Source organism: Nicotiana tabacum, chromosome 2 (genome assembly GCF_000715075.1).
Source record: "Nicotiana tabacum cultivar K326 chromosome 2, ASM71507v2, whole genome shotgun sequence".
Lineage (NCBI taxonomy): Eukaryota > Viridiplantae > Streptophyta > Magnoliopsida > Solanales > Solanaceae > Nicotiana > Nicotiana tabacum.
The window spans coordinates 2,977,049-2,994,392 of NC_134081.1; the positions used below are offsets into that span (position 1 = coordinate 2,977,049).

A 17,344-nucleotide genomic window follows, 5' to 3' on the forward strand; every position below is an offset into this window, starting at 1 on the left:
CATGTTTATGCTGATAATACCGTCATGCTCTGTGATGCTGAGGAGAGGCAACCAATGCACCTAAGAGTCATTCGTGATGCCTTTGAGGCAGTTCCTGGCCTAAGGATCAACAATGAACTAAAATTTCCTCTTCCCAGTTAATAAAGTTCACATCATACACTCACTGGCTGACCTGATCAAATGCAGAATTGGGGAACTACCCGCCATTTACCAGGGAGTTCTCTCAGGGCCAAATATAAAGACACAGCAGGGGAATGGAGTTAGAGAAGGTGGAGAAGAGACTGTCAAACTGGAAGAGGCACTATCTTTCAATGCGTGGCAGACTAGTATTTATTAATTGAGTCCTAGATAGTCTTCTTCCAACAACACCAGTACACCACTACCTTCCTTAGTCCTAAACGTGTGACAAAGCTCAGAAGGCATTCCTATGGGAAAGAAATACAGAAACCAAAATGTACCACCTGCTTAGGTGGGCTAAATGCAGAAGTGAAAGGAGGCCGGTGGTCTAGGAGTAAGAAACCTGAAAAAGTATGACTGAAGCTCTTATACAAATGGCTATGGAGGTAAACTTCTCAAGTCTCAACAAGAAGGAATGTGGGAGTAGTGATTAGCAAAAGTATGATTGGTCAACTCTATGGTGTTTCAACCAGTGAGTGCTCGTCTTATGGGGTCTGCCTATGGGAAAACACAAGGAATCATTGGGCTGATTTGTTCACTTGTATAGATGCCAATCTAGGCAATGGAAGAAATTAAAGTTTTGACAAGATGCATAACAGGGCCATATTACCCTCAAAGATGAATCCACAGATCCTACGTCATGGCAGATAATTTGCAACTAAGTTGCTGAAGAATGTTCAAAAGATTTCATATATATGTACACAATAGGACTAATAAGCAGCAGCATATTGAAGTCTATAATAAAACCTAAACATCATCAACCAGATCATCACAGGAAAAAGTATAACAGCCTATAGACGATATAATATTATCTCTCAATCTCCCAATCATTGAATTCTGCCTCTAAAATAGGCAAATTACTCAACGAATGAAAACATTTTTACCTGTAATCAAGGTGTTGACGATGGTTTGTCAAAAGGGGGTCTATTTCGTAAATCTTCTGACCAAGTCCAGGTGTAGGAATGCCCCTCTTTCTAACTCTATCAGATTCATCGATGATTGACTCTTCAGAAGTATCTAATGTTTTGGACTCCTTCAGTTTACCACCTTCTTCTAGTTGTAGTGATGAAGCAAAATCCAGCTCTTCAACATTTCCTTTAAGACCACTTGCTGGCTCGACGTCACCGTTCTCAGCTTTAATCTGGCTAGCATGTTCCATTTCTGAACTATCTACATCAGTTGATGCCTAAAATAGAAAAAGTAATAGAACAATTATGAAGCAAAGTGACAATATGCATTGTCAGTGGTTCTATTATATTCCAAAAAGATTTGTACATTCAATTTAACAAGATTAAAATTATATAGTAAAGAGACATGCTCTAAGGATCTACAGATCTAATCGGTGGTTGGAGCAAGATTACTGTTGAAGCTAGAGAAGTCTCACTGCTTACAATGTTTTAGGGTTTTCATCATCTTACTAGTGAAGCTTTTTTAACTCATGTGCAAAAGATGCCACCAAGATTCAAAAACTCACACGTCTAGCCACCGAAACCCAAGCGTCTTCTTTCAATCATAGTGGAGTACGAAACTAGAGATATCAAATCAGTCAAAGATCAATTCCAGAGGTACACAAGCTGGAAATATTATCAATCAAGCATCCGATGAATAGCTTTATCTATCTCCTAATAAATTGAACAAGAGGTTGCCTCCAAATTGATTTGAAAAGGAGATTCCAAATTACTTTACGTATGAGAATTATATAGAGATAAAGGCCCACCATCAAAACTATAAATAGATCAAAAACAGTGTTCGAAAATGACTCTCTTCAGAATTAAAATGATGATAATTTTCTTTTATTTGTTGATGATATTGTTTTTTTTTCCGGTCGTTGGGGGGGTTGTTAATAACATGATTTTGTTTTGATAAGTAAACAACATGATTATATTGTTGATGGACTAGATACAGATGAGAGATGACATTGAAAGGTGTGGAAACATTCGAAAATATTTGGATGCATGTTAGGCTATTCGAAGAGTGAGTTAATTCATAGCCCCAAAATATTTTTCTTTTTATCCTGTTAGACTATTGCTTTAATTTCTATAAAACGCAGAATTATCGAAAGATTTGGGATGAGATCTATAAAGGTCTTACATGAAGGTTAAGTGCTGTTGCTGGTCTTACATGACTAGTGGTGGCAAAATGGTTAAAAAAAAGTTAAACACCCATATTATCCACTAAAAAATGGGTTGGATAATGAACTTTTTAAAAACGAGTCAAATATGGATACGAACCATATTATCCATTTAGAAAATGGATAACCAATGTATAACTAATAGGTTTAACTTTTACATTTGTAAAGCCTCAAATTGGGGGTTCCTCAAGTTTGGAAGATTAGGAATTCTCCCAAAAGTGATCATATTCAAGAAGTCATAGATATTATGGTTACCCATATTATCCGCCGGTTAACCCGTTTTTTATCCGTATTAAATATGGATCGGGTCGGATGATTTATCCGTTCTTTATTATCCGCTTTCCACCCGAACCATATCCGACCCGACCCGTCTGTTTGCCACTCCTATACATGACGGTTAAGTTGAGAAATCACTTGTAAAGAGTAGACGTCTGTGACAAAAAGGCCAGACCGCCACATTTTCTATGTTTATCTAGCAACTAGCAATGAGATTACAAGTCGAACATTCCCGCCCAAGAGATTTAATGATCAAAAAAGCAATGAGATCTCATCCTATGTAGTTACAGAGAGGATGTAAGCATTTTTTTTTCCATCGATAAATTTCTCTGCAATTGCGTTAAACAAGTCGAACATTCCCGCCCAAGCTTCTCCAGAGCTGTGTTTCTAGGCAAGCTCCGGTGGCATTCCCTATGGTCTTCTGAAAGTCGTTCCTCCACAAACAAACCTCCTCAGAAGTTGTGTCTTGGCACTTTAAAACCATGCCTCTCTATTTTACTTGAGCTCCTCATGAATGGTGCTCTATATTCAGTATCCTCTGGTATCTGCTACACGATGCCTTAGTCCCCACTTTATAGTAAAATGCCTTTCTCCAGTTACCAAATGGTAATTCCCCCGACAAAACTAGTTTCACATCCTCCTCTGATGATGCAGCACAGCTACGCACGCCCTGCACTAGTATTCATCGAATAGTTCTCATTTGTCCAAAAGACATCTATACTGCTCATACAAGTATAACGGGTCTAATTACCTTCTATGAATTTTAGGACATTTAATGTGGATAGCGTTCATGTATGGAATGTGAACAGTTCCTCTACATATAAAACTCGTATGTATGAATAGTATTATGAGGATAATTTGTATTATTCCTGTGAATGGTGCCCATGCTTACACAGAATCAAACTATTTCCTAGTCCTAGTACCACTTGTAGGGACATGCAATATACCGATAGGGATAATACAACCGAGCGTTTTGATGCCATTTGTTGAGACTAAAGACCCCCACAGTAAAATAAAGGGAAATAATGGTAGACATTGAAACTTCCGATACTCCCTCAATTGATACATGCGTGAGACAAAATAGGTCGCCTATTGGAAAAGAGATTTTGGACCCAAAAAATATTTTTTCATAACCTGAGATAAGCAATTATCTAAACAAGACTGTTCAAGAAGCCTTAGTCATTCCAATATCATGGAAAGGATCTCTCTACCAAAATCCCAAACTGATTGTACAAATGGCTTTAAGTGTGGCAGGCTGAGCTGCTATGTATCATTTTCTTAACTCCGCAAAAGTAATATTTATTAATCATGGTTTTATAGGCACTGAAGGGAGCGGACCACAAGGGTCTATTGTACGCAACCTTACCCTGTATTTCTGTAAGAGCCTGTTTCCACGGCTCGAACCCGTGACCTCCTGGTCACTTGGCACAAACGTTACCAGTTACGCCAAACACATCAAATTTGTAGGTAATAGGGGCAGATAACTTTCTACTATTATTTATTGGGAGAACCTAAGGGCACCAAAGCATAATCATGCCTCCCTTTGAACTAAGAGTGCACACAAATTTGTTTTCACGAGTTAGCAATGATGCATCAACTGTAGCTAGAAGCCACGCATCTGGCATCTAGAATACGGAAATATTGAGAAGACTACTTTTTAACGACACTGTTCTCATGGGAACAAAATGCAATAACACTTTCATTCAAGCAGACTCAGAAAGATATCTATTTAGAAGTGTTTCTGCAAAAAAATTTGCCACCTCCACCTCCACCCCACCCCCCTCCTCCAAAAAAAAAGAACTCTCTTTTCATGCGGTTGGAGATTAATGAAACATACCAGGGCATTTTCTGGAACTGTATCAGCAACCTCCAATTGTTCAGTTGAGGATAAGGAGTTGTCACCCTGGCCGCCAGGAACAAGGACTTTCTCTGATGCTGCAACTGTAGAAGATCGGGATTCGGGCTCGTAAGCAAAAATCTTCCCTACATACATATATCAGATTAGTTTTATATCTCCACTAGGCTACTTAAGTGTCAATTAATTATGGTTGAAGAGAGCAAATATTTGTATAATTAATTAGAAGTGATACTGCAGACACAATCAAAAAGTTTTTTTCCCAACCCCAAATTCCCAAGCACAATTTTATAGTGTGACAAATTAATCCTATAGCGAAAACAGATTTTATACTTCGGGGTTGTTTGGTGCGGACTAAATTATTTGCGGGATTATATTCCCAAAATTATAATTTCAAGATTAATTTATACTATATATATGAAATAGGATAAGATATAATATTATGGATTAAGTTTGAAATTAAATTTACGGTATAAATTTATTCTAAGATATATTTGTACCTCTTATCAAATCCCACATCTTATCCTACTAATAATAGTGCGTGGGGATTGGTTGAAAGACTCCACACAAGACTCTCCATCGTCAATTCAACGCCAACTTGAACTCTAAGGTTGTTGTGCACCCGTTTATCCTTAACTAGAGTTTTTGAGTCTAAGTGTTACATATGAAATAACTTTTATTATGAAGTACTTTATTTTATAATATGGATCTTTTTGGGCGAATTTAGATTTTGACGAGCAACTCAATGTCGAACTCTAATATAAATACAAACAGGCAGGACAACTCAATGCACAAAGCATCTCGGTGCACAAAGTATTCTGTATTCACGCAGAGAAAGGATCGCACTTCAAGGGTGTAATATAGACAGTCTACCCTAATACAAGTATTAATGGTTGTATCCACAATTTGAACCTATAATAACTTTATTGTGCTCCAAGACTCTTTTTCCCAATACAAATATATACTCCCTCCGTTCACTTTTACTTGGCACGTTTTGACTTTTCACGTCCCTTAAAAAATAATAAATAAAGTACATAATTTACCGTGATACTCATATTAATTGATGCATATTTTATTGGATTTAAGAAAATGATTCGAAATCAGTAATAAATATTGTGGGTATAACATGAAAAAAAATTATCTTCTCTTGATATGCATAAAGTATCAATTAAAAATAAAAATCTATTTTTAGTATACATGTCAAGTAAAAGTGAACACAGGTAGTACACATGATGAAAAAAGAAAAAGAATCTTTTTTTTCAAATATTTTATTTTTTCAATGTTTTGATATTTTTCCAAAAAAGAAGTGTGTACTCTTGAGCCAAAGGGCCCACGTGGGGTGTTAGAAAAATGGAGTACTATATGAATCTTCGAAAATATGAGGAATGAAAGGCTGGTAATGTATTCCATGTGCAACTGATTAGCCGTCTTTTTTAATCTTGTGGGGTTTTCACTTAGTGATCTTTTTAGTGGCATTATTCCACGTGTCTCCTAAAAGTTAGGAGTGTACATTTTGTTAAAGATTATTTTGATGCGATATTCTTCTCGCTTATTGATGTTTGGCATATTTCGATATGTGTTGATGTTACTTTACCCATGTTTTAACCGCTTCTTGATGTTATTTGATCTTTAAAATGCCCAACATGGTTTAATTATTGGTTTTATGACTAATTGAGTTGTGTGTGGTGAATTAGGGTGTTTGGAGTGCAAAAATATGAAGAAAAGGTGCTCTAGGTAGAGGAAGAGAGATTGGATGCGTCGCATCCAATCTAGAAAAAGATCAGTTCGCGCACCCTTAGCAGTGAAGTCAGCCCATAGCATCCGCCATAGCATCCGCACCTGGGCAAAGCTGAGATGGAGGAACTAGGGGTGGATGCGTCGCATCCACCCTCGCATGCAAAGCTGAGAAATAGAGGACAAGGTGGATGCGTCGCATCCACCTTCCCAGGCAAAATTGAAATGGAGGACGAGGTGGATGCGTCGCATCCACCTTAGCATCAATCCCTGAAGCCGATTTGGACTAGGAATAGGAGAGCTTTGGCCCACGACTTTTGTACGCAATATATAAGCCAAAAACGCCTCCTTTAGGCTATCTAACATATTGGGAAGGGAAAAAAAGCCACGACAAAGCTGTGGAGGCCGGAATTCATCAAGTTCCATCTTTCTCCCACCAAACTTAGTAATTTTTATGTTTCTTTGTATGATTTGTTGTTTGGCTATCATGTCTATATGGAGCTAAACTTCACGTTCTAGGGTTGTGATTCTTTCATGACTATTGTTATTCGGATATTGATTTTGACTTCTTGATTTATCATATTAGTTTATTTATTCAATCTTGCACTTAATTATTTAATTGCTTGATCACCAATTGAATATTATCTACGAATCTAGAATTGAACTCGAAAGTGGAAATTCTATATTGCATATAGGATTGAGTAGGGCAAGTTCTTGAACTCGGGCATCGGGGAACGGATTCGTGGTTAGGATAGACATATACCTAATTGCCTTGCTTGGTTAATTTACAGGAATTATAAATGCGTTCTTGTTGATTCTAACTCCATAGACATATAGGCGTTAGGTTAGCTTGAATAGGCAAGTAAGAACTCGACAGATTCTTATGAGCAATATTAACCCTGTCAACCAATAAGCTAGATAAATTAGTCGGTCAATTCAATTGAAGAATACAATAGGATTGTTAGATAGCCCATAACCCTAGAACGTTTTCATTACATTGATATCATAAAAATCTGCTCTTTCTCTGTTCAAAGTTCATTATTTATATTTTTTATTTAATTAGTTTAGAATAAAATATTTTTAGATTTTATTCTTGTTTAGATAATTGGGATAGTCTAATTTAGTTAATAGTTAATCATAAGTCCTCGTGGGTTCGACATCCGACTTTTAGTCACTTTATTACTTGACGACCGCGTATACTTGCGTGAGTGTGTTTGGTCGCAACAAGTTTTTGGCGCCGTTGCCGGGGACTTAGAAATTTGCTATTTTTCTAGATTAGACATTTTTTTTATCTATTCATGTTTTTTTTATTATTTTATTTTAGTTAGTATTTTTTATTTATTTTAGCATGGCATCTTGGAATGAAAATTATTCGAATGATGGTTATTCTTATTTTGATGATCCTTATCCATATTGTGGAGGACCCCACTGGTGGAAAAATTGTCAGAATGTTCCCAGGAGCGAGTTGTGCGCACAATCTCAATCCTTTGAGTGGAATATTTGTAATATGTGTGGTGGTCAAGATGGCCATTGGGATGGTTGTCCTAATTTTGTTCATCCTTCTCTGAGCCCTTATTATGATCTTTCTAATGATATTTCTGAGTTTGATAGGGGCAATGAAGTGCAGGATATGGAACCTGATGCATATGTTAGGGATATTTTGAGGCAAGTAGCAGAGCAACAGGATGAACTCAAAAAAGATATGAAAAGAATGAGGGCAGCAATCACAAGAATGAAGGCCAATATGGAAGAATTGAATGAAGAGAGCGAGTACCAGCAAGAGAAAATTTTTGAAAAAGAGGAGATTTTGAGCCAAACTTGGCTGGCAGAACAGACTGAAAAGTTAGAAATATATGAAGCTCAACATGAGGAACTTACTGATGGGATGAGACACTTTATAGAGGGAAGATCTAAACTGGGACAAGGGATCTATAAATTTGTCACTACTATTCACGACTTGCAAGATAAATTAAATGCAAAGGTTGTTGCGTCTATCGCCCAACAAAATAGTGATGAGTTGTCAGAAGCTGAAAAGGAGCTTATACGCCAAATTGAGGAGCTAAAAGTGGAGAGCCAATCATTCGAGCATATTTCTGTTGATGATGCCCATATTGAGAAAAGTACACTAGAGCCATGCGAGGTAGCAGATAATGTTATATTTGAAGACTCTAATATGTGCACCTATGAGGATATAAATAGTAATACAATTCTAAAGTTGGGGCGTGTTGGTCCTCATTCTAAATATTTTTCGACATTGTATTTGGATGATGACATGAAAATCGAGTCATCTAAGCCTTTGGAGGAGTCAATGGAAGAGGAACATGATGCCTATATTTTTGAATTTGTCATGCCAAAAAGCAAAAAATACATTCCTCATCTAAAGGCCGAGAAGTGTAGAGTGAAAAATTTATTACTTGGCCTGGTTATCTTTGTAGCCCCACCACTGGAGCATAGCCGCAAACTGGATGCCATGTTAGGGGCTCAATTCATAAGTTCGAGGTGGAGGCAAAAAGTGGTTCACGTCGTGCCGCTACGTTAAATCAGGCGTTTGTTGGGAGGCAACCCAGCGTTACTGCTTTCTTTTATTTTTGTTTACTTTTTATTTTATTTTATTTTTATTATTTTATAGTATTTATTTTTGTTTTGTAGGATTATGAGCATAGGAAGCAAAGCCATTAGAAGAGTGCAAAAGCGAGCTAGATGGTGAGGACTAAGTGTGGGGTGCCCACACAAAGGACGATGCCTGGGGGAAGTCTGAGTACCTCGTGAGCCGCTATTGCTTCGGCCTTTGGCCTACCAGGGAGTCTCGTTTACCCTCTTATTATTTATAATGTGCATTGAGGACATTGCAAAATTTTAAGTGTGGGGTGAGGAGATCGTTTGGATGAGTTTCTGTGCTATTTTAGCTTAGTTGTAGTACTCATTCTTAAGTGTAGTAGCTTTTGTAAGTGTAGTAGCTTTTGTGGGAAAAAAAAACGAAAAAGTAGAAAAATTGGACTTTTCCCGACGATTGATCTCCTAGACAGTTTTCTTGAGGGATTAAAGTCTAAACAAAAATTCAAAATATGTCTTTTAGCTTTCTTTAGGTAGTAATAATCCCCTGTGGTTTTTCTTTATGCCTCGGTTCTTTTTCATGGGATGTAGTTTGAACCGGGTAGTTTTTTTCTTTCCGAGTAGATTAGGAATTTAGGGAATAAAAGGAGCAAGAATGATGAACCTAGGCGCCCTTGACTTGTTTGATAGTAACATATTTATGCTTTGGCATGTGTAGTATCTTCTGTATGATTTGAATTTATTGATGATGCCTTGTTAAATTGGATAGCATGTTTTGTGGCGCCTATGTCTCGTTTACATGACTTGTGTTCACTTTGTGCTTAATGCTTAATATCTCGTTGCTCCGTGAATACTTGCATTGTTTGAGAGTCGGAATGTGACCGTCCTTAGTGAGTCATGTGCCATGTGTGGTGAGGTTTTTTGTGTTGTCCATGTATTGTACTTGTGTCTAGAACTTGCCCGGTATGTGAGTTGAAGCGAAATTTTAGGTGATGCTCGGTTTGAAAAATAATTTTAGGCTTTCTTTGATCTTTTTGAGCTTATTTATTATCACAAATAAAATCTATCCCTAGTTAACCCTTTTGAGCCTGTAGACCTTTTATTTGGTACCCACATTACAAGCCTATACCCTTTTTATTTTTAATTGACATTGTTTTGATCCTTTTACCTCTTAAAGCACTTTAATTGTTAGATGAGCGCTAAAAGAAGTAAGAAGGGACTAAGTGTGGGGTGACTTTTGAGTGGAACCAATGAAAGAAAGAAGGGTACACTTATTTTGTAAAATAATACACCACTAGCGGAAATTGAAAAAAAAAAAAAAGAGAAAAATCTGAAAAAAAAAAGAAAGAAAAATATAAATGAATAAATTGTTATCTTGTTCTTGCTAGTGGGTATGAACTAAAGTAGAGCTTAAAGAAAGAGGAAATATTGTTGGGGTGATATTATTTGTGAAATTGAAGTGGTGTTGAAGAATTTGCGCTTAAGTTATTTGATGATGTGTTAAAGTGCTTAGGAGGTTGAGTCACTATTCCTAAAATATATCCTACCTTTCCCTTAGCCCACATTACAACCATGAAAAAGTCCTAATTGATTTTAGATCGAGCGAGCTTACATTAGTAGAGATTTACATTAAGGGCAAGCCTATGGTACCAATTGCATGCATGTGACTTCTCTGTGAGAGTGAGCGATTTTCTTTGATATATGTGAGTCATTAAAATATTTGATCATGAGATTCGAATGTGTGGATTGAACTCGCTCTCTTGTTCTTGTTGTGAGGGCACATGGTTTCACGAGGGATAGGTAACGTTATTAGACTTCTCTATGATGTTGGGTGTTCAAGCCATGAGTGCATAGTGACATTGAGTCGGTTTTTGAGGTTAGGGTTGTTGTGAGCATGTTGTCTTTGTTCGAATATGTTTAAAGAAGGGCATAAGTAAAGGGAAGTGTGTGTGATGCATAGTCTAGAGCCTAATTGTTGCAAATAACCATGGTCATAGGTGCAGTGTGCTTTGAATGATAAGAGCTTAATTTTGTTTCGTCTACTATAGGATGGTCTGTTCGAGGACGAACAAAGGTTTAAGTGTGGGGTAGTGATGTTTGGCATATTTCGATATGTGTTGATATTACTTTACCCATGTTTTAACCGCTTCTTGATGTTATTTGATCTTTAAAATGCCCAACATGGTTTAATTATTGGTTTTATGACTAATTGAGTTGTGTGTGTGAATTAGGGTGTTTGGAGTGCAAAAATATGAAGAAAAGGTGCTCTAGGTAGAGGAAGAGAGATTGGATGCGTCGCATCCAATCTAGAAAAAGATCAGTTCGCGCACCCTTAGCAGTGAAGTCAGCCCATAGCATCCGCCATAGCATCCGCACCTGGGCAAAGCTGAGATGGAGGAACTAGGGGTGGATGCGTCGCATCCACCCTCGCATGCAAAGCTGAGAAATAGAGGACAAGGTGGATGCGTCGCATCCACCTTCCCAGGCAAAATTGAAATGGAGGACGAGGTGGATGCGTCGCATCCACCTTAGCATCAATCCCTGAAGCCGATTTGGACTAGGAATAGGAGAGCTTTGGCCCACGACTTTTGTACGCAATATATAAGCCAAAAACGCCTCCTTTAGGTTATCTAACATATTGGGAAGGGGGAAAAAAGCCACGACAAAGCTGTGGAGGCTGGAATTCATCAAGTTCCATCTTTCTCCCACCAAACTTAGTAATTTTTATGTTTCTTTGTATGATTTGTTGTTTGGCTACCATGTCTATATGGAGCTAAACTTCACGTTCTAGGTTTGTGATTCTTTCATGACTATTGTTATTCGGATATTGATTTTGACTTCTTGATTTATCATATTAGTTTATTTATTCAATCTTGCACTTAATTATTTAATTGCTTGATCACCAATTGAATATTATCTACGAATCTAGAATTGAACTCGAAAGTGGGAATTCTATATTGCATATAGGATTGAGTAGGGCAAGTTCTTGAACTCGGGCATCGGGGAACGGATTCGTGGTTAGGATAGACATATACCTAATTGCCTTGCTTGGTTGATTTACAGGAATTATAAATGCGTTCTTGTTGATTCTAACTCCATAGACATATAGGCGTTAGGTTAGCTTGAATAGGCGAGTAAGAACTCGACAGATTCTTATGAGCAATATTAACCCTGTCAACCAATAAGCTAGATAAATTAGTCGGTCAATTCAATTGAAGAATACAATAGGATTGTTAGATAGCCCATAACCCTAGAACGTTTTCATTACATTGATATCATAAAAATCTGCTCTTTCTCTGTTCAAAGTTCATTATTTATATTTTTTATTTAATTAGTTTAGAATAAAATATTTTTAGATTTAATTCTTGTTTAGATAATTGGGATAGTCTAATTTAGTTAATAGTTAATCATAAGTCCTCGTGGGTTCGACATCCGACTTTTAGTCACTTTATTACTTGACGACCGCGTATACTTGCGTGAGTATGTTTGGTCGCAACACTTATTTTTATGCTTTATACATCATATGCTAATTGAAAAAATACCATTAATATTGATTTTAAGTTCCACTTTAATGAGTTGATGAGATAATCACATGGATTTTAGTGGGTATCTTTTAGAACAACAACGACTCAGTGTAATTCTGCTAGTGAGGTATATGGATGGTAGTATGTGTGCAAACTATTTAATCATTTTTTATAGAGTAAATCAACTAGACAATAGCTTTTTTCACAATTAAGCAATGATCTTTATGATCAGTATTATTACTGCTAGTCTATTATTATCTTATTCTTTAATTTTATTATTATTGTTGTTTCTTTTACTTTGAATATCTTTATTACTTTTATTGTTAATACCTTTATTTTTTCAGTATTTTAATCATAACTTTTTTACTCTTGCATTTTCAAACATGTTTTGAAAACGTTTTTCTGGAGTCGAAGGTTTATCAGAAACAACATCTTTGTCTCATATAAGGTGGAGTACAGTTGTGTATACGCTATCCTTTCTAGACCCACTCTTGTGAGATCACATTGGGTATGTGGCCATTGTTGATGTTCCAAATAAGCAAGGATCCAGAATTTCAAGAGAATGAGTACGCTATTACGTAGTGGTCGATCTAAAATTTATATTTAACAAGTTCAATCTTTAGATTCTTACCATGAATTTATTATATTTTTGAGATTATAGGTTTAAAATTAAGTTATTTTGTAATTTTATTTGTTTCTCGGGTATATATCTTTACAATATCAGAAATATTTTTACAGTCTACTTGGCCAAAGTTTAATCAAAACGAGCCGAGTTTTTCGGCCTTTATCAAATTTTATGGATCCAAAAGTGTAAGATATGGATCCAAAAATTTGTGAGATAAAAAAAGGTTCCATACAATTAATGTCATTTGTGTGAGGCACAAAATAAATATTTTCTCCGTTGGCCTGTATGATTTGAATACTAGGCCGCTTTCCCCTATTTATCTTCTTCAACCCAACTGCCTCTTGTTTGTCAGCTGAGAAGCTTGATTTTGTTACTGTGTTTGGATCTCAAATTGTAGTTAAAGAACTAATTTTATAAGATTTGGGTTATGAAAATTATATTTGAAAGGTAACTCACCATTGTTGAACAAGTTTGAAGAAGTGGATTTAAATTTCGAATATGATATTAGTGAAAATTTTGGAGTTGGCATTATTTAGATTTAATAGAAATAATTATAGGAGTTCATCTACAAATTTGAAAGTTATTCGATGGAGATTTAATTATACTGATTTGGAACAGGAATTGTAACTAAAAATCGCAGAAAAAGTTTGTTTCTGTAGCTAGTGACGTGTTATACATTTTTATATATTATTATACTTTTATACATTATTATACACTTTTATATAATATAGATACATTCGAGCCGTGGAAACAGCCTCTTGCAGAAATGTAGGTAAGGTTGTGTACAATAGACCCTTGTGGTCCGACCCTTCCCTGAACCTCGCGCATAACAGGAGCTTAGAGTATCGGGCTGCCCTTTTTTTATAAGATAGGTCATTATTTATAGAAGTAGATAAATACTATATAATAATGTATAGAAGTATATAAATATTACTGCAAACAAATTATTGGCTATTTGGGCATAAACTGAAAAATATGAATGCATAGGTGCAGAGTATTGTGTTGGGATGTATGTTTTTAAATATTCCTCTTTGATTTAATTATATAAATATTTTTACAGTGGCAAACAGAAAATAGAGATTTCAATATATTAAATTTGGGAATGTCGAAGGAATACATCAAACAAATAAAAATAAGTACGTCGGATCTCAATTACAATGACAAAGAAAAAAGAAAGTATGTCAGATCTTTGTACAGATGCACCGAATAAGTATTGCACCATATGACCTTTTGAGTTTGATCGCGCATACATATATTTAAATAATTTGAGAAAATATAACATTAGTATATATGGTCTAGGGACAGGAGTATCCCTCCACCTAGATACACCCTTTGTGGATGGGATCCCTTAACACTCTTTCGAGCCTTGTGAATAAAAAAATTCTAGTAGGGAGTGTTTCTCCCTTAAAATAGCCTTATGCGATTCGAAGTTGGATTAGTCGGGTCAATAAAATTCAAAAATGAGATGGATATAACCTAAAGAAAGAAAGGAAAAATTTCAAAGTGCTTTTTTTATTGCAATCTTGAAAATGTTGTTCAACAAGCCCAAGTTGATTAAAACATGTTTTAGTCTAAATTAACTCTAGAAATTTAGATTCTCTTTGAAAAAGTTAGAGCAAAAAAACTCTCTCTAAAATTATTCCCCCCCCCTCCCCATCCCCACCCCTCGCACAGGACCAATTATCACCATCGGAACTAAAACTTCCCGACCCACCAGACACAAGTTCAACACCGATGGAAGTTGAATCAACTCCAAATGGGGGCAGTACCCAAATCAACTACTAACTACACTGTTGGGCCCATCATCCTCAGCCAAGAACAAAAAAAATAGACTCTACCACCCATGGCGTTTCTCATTAATTATCAAGATCTTTGGGAAAAAGGTCCCCCACCACCTATTAAAATCAAAATTGCAACACCTATGGAATCCCAATGAACATCTGAAACTAATAGATCTGGGCAGAAATTTCTTTATGGTGAAATTTGAGAAAGAAGAGAACATGATGATTGCATTGCACAGAGGCCCATGGTTCATCATGGGACACTTCCTCTCCATCAGAAATTGAAAACCAAATTTTGTGTTAGCGGAATTAAAAATACACGATACCACCATCTGGATCTGGCTCCCCCAATTACCCACAGAGTTCTACGATAGAGAGATCCTGGAAAGGGCGGGGAGAGAGGCTGATAGGCTGTTAAAAATCGATATGTGTATCTCTGCTACCTTAAGAGGCAGGTATGCACGAATTTACATCCAAGTACCCATCGAGGTACCCCTCCAAACGATGGTGCTAATTGGTGAGCATAAGCAGCCCATTGAGTATGAATGGGAGGTCATCATGTGCAAAGGGTGTGGGCAACTAGGCCACATGCTCAAAAGAATGCCCAAATTAACGACAGATAGAGGCAAACGACACAGTAAGGGCGTCGATGACAGTACATAGTGCCCAAGACGACGAGTGGAAAGTGATGTAATTCCCACGGAAATCAAAAAGGCAAGGGAGAATGGAGGGATTCAAAAACCAAGGACGACCAGAGGCAACAGAGAACAAACCAGGAAGCGGCCACTAGATTCATGTAAGTTTTCCATCCTTAGTAACATCGATGAGGGTGAGGGCGACAACAGGGCAGAGGAGTAGGGCAGTGCTAAGGTTGTGGAAAACATGGGCCAAACAAGACATGCCCAACAGTCACCATATGGGCCTCGTCTAACTAGCCCCTGACGAGACAAATAACTTAGACCATATGGGCCCAAGTTACAACTGTCTTGGCCTTTAGCGCATGGCCCAAACCAAATGCACAATTTACAGCCTGTGCCAAATATTGAACACACGCAAGGCACGTACTCTACCACACACGTACCTACTGCCTCACACATGGCACAAGGGAGAAAATACGCACCCACATCGGGTAAGAAAAATACCCAAAATGAATTTCCAAATCTAATACCTCCCTGCTCTAACATAGGTCAGCTTCTGGGGTCCACCAATGGGGCTAAGCCCAATCTCACTACTAACATTACTAACACTGGGTAACGGGAACAAGATTTAATTATGCATTCTCACCTTCCCTCTCATATCACAACCCATCATGTGTCCCATCATCACTTCCCCGCTACTTATTTTACTGATTCTGTCGCCTCTCAAAGATCTCTAATGATGAGAAATCTACATGCACGAAATTCCAACGGTGAAGATCTTTGCTTAAAAGAGAAAGAATGCATACCAATTGGAATAAACTCCATTACCAGGCTAGACACTAACAACGGAGGGGAAATTAAACAACCCAACGAACAACAATAACATACAGAGCCAAGGGGAGGACCCAAACCAAATGCGGGTATCATCAACCCCACTCCTCATGGATAGTGGCAGATGCAGGATTTTTGCTAACGGGGTTCAAAAAAAGAAAAAAATTAAAAAATTAAAAGAGATTGTAGCCAGTGGGAATTGAACCAATGACCTCACAAAGGTTTTGAATCCCCTTGATCATTAAGCTATGCTTTTGGGCTATATCAAGGGGATTCAAAACATAATATATAGAGGCAAAAATTAAATTTTGCCTTATATATACAGTGTAATTTTTCGGCGAACCTCCTTCCGCCCCTACCCATGGACCACATCCCAACATCATGGTTGGAGATGGCACTACATGGTATTGTTTTTCCCCTGAACTTCTCAATAGGGACTGTGCCCATCTCAGTGGTCATTCAAAACTCATACTACTTGGCCAGCTAGTCACATCCAGCCTGAACCATGCCCTGCTGAACTATGGCCACCAGTTGTGGTTGTCAACATTCATGCAAGCTCAGTTTGCACTAAGCCAGCAAACAATGAAAACAGACCAGTTGAGCCTTCTTATGTAGCAGATTAGCCACACCCTCCCCTTCTTCCAACTAGTCTCCCCAAGAGAGGCGATCCCCAACCCCTCTTTCTCTCCATGGACACCAGGGATGACAATGACCCTATTACTAATAACAGGGTCAGAAAATGTCCATGAGCACCTAGAGGCAACCAACACAGAACTAGAGAAAATGATAGCAAGGCTGAGAGTACCCAAGACCAAAGTTATGCTCTTACAACAGGAGGAAACATTAAGTTCAGATGGCCTGGGGGATAAATATTTATCGTACTATGCCCAGGAAGTATGGTAATGTATGGAGTAAGCCTAAGATCAGCCTTAGAGCCAAACTCAATAGACTCAGTTGTGAACCTAAATCCAGTAATGGCCCAGTTAACCATCCAGACTCCTCATGGGATGGAGAACCAAGAGAGCCCAACAGTGAATGGGAAATCCAAAAAAGGAAGCAACAAACCAACCCAAGGTTACTGATGAATTTCATCATCTGAAATGCTAGGGGGAAATTTTTTAATAAGAGCTTAATAGACAAATTTTATTAATTTTAAATATTAAAAATTAGCATATAAGGTATTATAGTCCAAAAAATAGATTATTACAGTTATGTCCTT

General features: G+C 37.3%; 1 pseudogene; it reads right to left on the minus strand.

Moving 5' to 3' along the window:
• Positions 1–17,344, minus strand: part of LOC107808524 (1,4-alpha-glucan-branching enzyme 1, chloroplastic/amyloplastic-like) — a 113,822-nt pseudogene that overhangs the window by 15,854 nt on the left and 80,624 nt on the right.